Source organism: Ammospiza caudacuta, chromosome 6 (assembly GCF_027887145.1).
Source record: "Ammospiza caudacuta isolate bAmmCau1 chromosome 6, bAmmCau1.pri, whole genome shotgun sequence".
Lineage (NCBI taxonomy): Eukaryota > Metazoa > Chordata > Aves > Passeriformes > Passerellidae > Ammospiza > Ammospiza caudacuta.
Genome location: NC_080598.1, coordinates 27,122,491 through 27,126,385, shown reverse-complemented (window position 1 = coordinate 27,126,385; position 3,895 = coordinate 27,122,491).

The window sequence follows — 3,895 nt, the reverse complement described above, 5'->3', positions numbered from 1 at the left end:
GGGACTTGGGGGTCCCGCCCCGCCTCCAGTAGCGCCCGCGGGGCGGGCCCAGGCTCCGGGTGCTCCGATGGCAGCGGCGGGGCAGCTTCGGCGCAGCTCCCGCCTCCCCGCCCCCGCCCCCGCCGCCCGGCCCTTGATCCAATTAACGGGAGTGGGCTCTGCCCAGGCAGGTGGGGTCGGAGGAGGGTGCCGAGAGGGCAGCGCCGGTTCTTGTCGTCGTTCCACCCTGCCTCCACACTGGGAAGGGCCTGCAGCCGTGGGGTGAGGAGGGGACTGAGGGAAGTCTCCCTGGCCGGGATCCCCCTCGTGGCGGGGGCGGGAGGGAAGCAGCTCTGGGAGCTGCCCTGAGTTCGGCTCCTGTCCGTGAGTTCGTTCATCTATGTGCTGTACCGGCCAGCTGACCTGCAGGGCCCGGAGCCGCCCTGGTGTTGGGGGAGGAGGGTCCCCAAGGCTGGCTTCCACCCAAGTGAAGTGCTGTGGTCTCGCTTGTGAGAGTGCCGTGGGTCACTCTCCCTGGACTTAGAGGGTGGCATCACCTCAGTTCGCCTTGGCATCCGTCTTTCTCTTTTAGCTCGATATTGCTAACTGTTTTCAGTCGTTCTCCCATTCCTCTGATAACCTCTATCTGAATAATCCGGACCTCATCTTTAAGTCCCCGAGTGCAATTTCTCCTGAGGCCGGGCTTGTACAAGGAGCACTATGTGAGACCTTGCTGGCCCGCCTCCTCTTGACTGCTTCCAAGTGCCTTGGGACACAGTTCCAAGGCCCAACTGTGGGTTTGTAGTGATGTTTATTCAATTGGTCGAAAAAGGAAATACTGAAGAGACTTACAGAAGGAAGAAAGACCATGCCATTAATCTTCCACTTCTCTGGAGTACTTGGGCATTTTTACAAGTGCCCTAGATTTCATAAGAGCCAGAAAATAACTGTGCTGATGCCCTTCACATACAGTGAAATTCTGTGTTAGAAAGTGGATATTAGAAACCATTCCACTTGATTTCTTTCTTCTAAGACCAATCCTCTGTTCACTTTTACCAGCATAGGGTCCCTGGAAGGTGGACACCTGACAGGTCATTGCTTATCATGGGTGTCACTATGAGTATCCTTTTAAAAACTGAAGAAAGATGCTTGTCTTGTCCTCGAAGTTAATAACAGTTGAGAGTATAAACAACAACATTGTCTTTTACTAAAACAAAGCTGAACCCTATTCTTTGGCATAGATACTCCCTAATTCAATTAAGATCTGTTTTTTATTTCCATTATCAAATTAATGTACATTAATGAAGGTCAAAAAAGGTAAACTCCTGTCATCCATTAATAGTCTATATTCAGTGTTTGCCCTGTGTTATGTTTGCATACCGATTTCTATATCGATATCCCATGTCCATCTAAGATAAGTGTGTCTAAGACAGATGCTGTCCATGTGGGACTTGGCCACCACCAATACTGATTGCAAGGTGAGAGTATTAAATAGCATAGCTGTTGCAATCCTGTCTTCCAAGGCTGGAATGGCTTTGAGAAGATAGGGTACTTGGGTAAATGAGGCCATAATGATAGTGATCTTTTTGTTCATTTTCCTCTTATGGGCAGCTTAGTAATGGTCATGAAAGAGAAAGAGGTCAAACAGCATATTTACTCCTTCATCTCTAGGATTTTATATTTTGTTTTACTTTGTCATGGAATATAGACTTGTTTTCATATGCATGGCAAATTCTGGTTGCTCTAATGATATATACATCAGTAAATATAATTTATATATTTGTATATGATTATACATTTGTATATAATTGTATATTTAGTTAAAGTAGCCAAAATTATTCATGCTTTAGACAAAGATCCTGGAAACCGGGAGGCAGAACACCTAATGGTATTACTAATACCACTAAGCTGATCTTAATTACAGTATAGCTTTACCAGACCCAGTGACAAGACAACTTAATTCTGTGAGAGAGAACCATGTCCCATAACTGAGGTAGAGCCTCAACATAATTGTACATCTGAGAAAAGACATAATAAAAATAAGCCTAATATCCTGCCCTTGCAGAATTCTACTCCTCTGACTTTGTTGCATACTGCAGTTCTAAGAGACTGTAAACACATGAAAGAATATTTTTTTCATATTAGTCTTTCTCTTGCTTGCTCAGACTACCATCCAGACACTGAGCTGTGGGACATAGGGCAGTGGCATTTTTTCTGTGCATGAATTGTGTACTGTCGGCTGTTCTTGCCCTTAGCGGATAGTAATTACAAAAATATCCCATAATTCTCTAGAGAGAAATCAGACTTGCTGTTAGTCATTGACACAAACACTCTGTTTAGCAAGTGACCTCATCGTGAGTACTGTGTGCAGTTCTGGGACTCAAAATTTGAGAATGGTGTTGAAGTCCTCAACTGTATCCAGAGTTTGGCTTTCCTAGGTTGGGAGAAAGTAGGCTGAGGGGTGACCTTATGGCTCCCCACAGCTTCCTGAGAAGGGTAAGTGGAGTGGGAGATACTGATCTTTTCTCCTGGGATCCAGTGATAGGATGCATGCGAGTGGTTTAAAGCTGCACTAGGGGAGGCTTAGACTCTACATTAGGAAGCATTTCTTTACAGAGAGGGTAGTCAAACACCAGAGCAGTCTTCCTAGAAAGGTGGCTAATGCCCCAAGCTGTCAGTTTTTAAGAGGCATTTCGGCAATGCCCTTAATACCAGGCTTTGACTAGGTCAGCCCTGAACCTGTCAGGCAGTTGGACTAGATAGTCACTGTAGGTCCCTTCCATAGGCAATAGACTTTTCAACTCTTTTCTATTCCATTCCATTTCTAAAAAATGCTAACTGTGATAGCTCCAGGATGGAGATCTGTAGGTTACACTTTTTTTTGCCAATGGGTACAGTTCTAAAACAAATGCTGTGTATTACAAAAGTGCCTGATGAGACTTTAAGATGTGCTAATTGGTTTGATGTATATGTCCAAAACCAGATTGTATTAGTGATTATCATTTTTGTGTATGGCATTCTGATACAGCAACTAATACAACTTTGTTACTGTTCAGGGAAAGAGCATAGAGACTATTTGTTCTTTTTCTGGAGAGTTTTTCTGTGCATTTTCTATTATGTGAGAAAATCCATAGGTAACTGTTGTTATAGCTCAAAAAATAGTAGCATTTGAAATCAAACCCTACAGAACGCATGACTATGTACAGCTGCTTTAGAAGCTGTGTTCATAGCCTCCTGTGTGGATGACTGTACCTTAATTACTCAGCACAGTTACTGGCAGGCCTGAAGCCAGGGACCTTACTGCTCCAGAGGTGAGGAATAAGGTTCCCTATGGTACATGGCCCGCAGTCAGTAGCTCCTTTGCGGGTGCGGGGAGAAGTGCTGGTACCTCCCTCTGTGTTGGTAGAGCTCTTCCTTTCCTGTTCTTGTCAGCTTCGTCATGTAGCATCTGGTACTCTACGAGCTACTCTCGACAAGACTGTTACCAGCTTTTGAAACGCCTTTTCTTGTTCGTGGTGCTGATACTATTGTTGGTGTTGTGTTCCAACACCAGGTGAATTTTCTTGTGGAAATGCTATTTTGAAATTTTTTTTGATTGCTGTGTTTGGGGTCCTTACCAAACAGCTTTAATAGGACAATTTGATCCTCTACAAACCAATGAGGGGCATATGATTTTACGTGCTGCACCAAATAAACAAGAGGCAGACAAAGACGGATCGCGCGTTTCAGGCTGGCTTGGCCCTCGCAGCCGGAGGAGCTCTCGCTGGTCTCTCGCTCCCGGGAGCCGGAGGTGCTGCTCATGCTGAGGGCCGGGGAGGCCGGCAGGGGCGGTGGAGGCAGGCAGGGACTAGGCAAGCACACCGAGTCCTCCCCGAGCTACCCCGTCGAAGGCGCTGCCCCTCTGCGGCGAAGGGTG